Genomic DNA, 899 nt, shown 5'->3' with positions numbered 1-899 from the left:
AGATCGAGCTGTAAGAGGTACTAATATGACTGCTGTTGCTGGAGGAAACACTGACATCGATTTGGTGTGGTTGTACTTGTTGGTTAATTGGCTCTCAATGTACAATAGTTTGATAAGTGTGTAAACATGGCGTTTGCTTCTAAATAAATAACTAGCACTACACATATGCATACTATCCATGTGGATATACTCTGCTGTAGATAGAATAAAGTAATGAGGTCGGTCCACTATCTAACAGTTACCAATATTGTGATTAAGTTCCGAATCTTACCCTACTCTTGTAGTAGCTGTGAATAATGCGTGGAGTGTGAGGCTGTTGCAGCGATGTAAATGATTCATTGTATCCATTGGAAGTTCTATGACACTGTTAGATTCGTGCTATGGAAGTACACTCCATTTGAGGACAGGTGATATGATTCGCAAGAAATTCTAAGCTATCAATGAAGACTCCGACACCATTACACTTTTGTATTTCTAAAGCAGTAATCGTATGAACGTGTTGTACAGGATCTTCGGAACAAGTAACGATACTTTAGTGTGTATGGTCCGATTTCTTCTATCTTCGAAAACAATCCGCGTATATGGGAGGAATCTACAATTCAAAGTTGTAAGTAGCTTGTTGTGTGCTGATAGCGCTATGAACCGTGTTAGTATCGCTGACAGCGCTCTGTGCCCTCGGCAAGAGATTCTGTGGCTGGATGGACTAGCAGTCAGCGAGTCGATAGATAAGCGTATGGACATGTTTTTCTTAGTGTAGACTCTGTGTTCGTAGGACACGCAATGTAAAGCGAAATGAAATTTCTTAAAAGAAAATATACAAGGAAAGGTATGATAATTGATGTATGGTTGATAATGTTTGGGTAGTGGAATTATTGACTACTATATAATTTTTGGAATTG

Source organism: Schistocerca serialis, chromosome 5 (assembly GCF_023864345.2).
Source record: "Schistocerca serialis cubense isolate TAMUIC-IGC-003099 chromosome 5, iqSchSeri2.2, whole genome shotgun sequence".
In the NCBI taxonomy this organism is placed as follows: Eukaryota; Metazoa; Arthropoda; class Insecta; order Orthoptera; family Acrididae; genus Schistocerca; species Schistocerca serialis.
Note: the sequence above shows the minus strand (reverse complement) of the source record.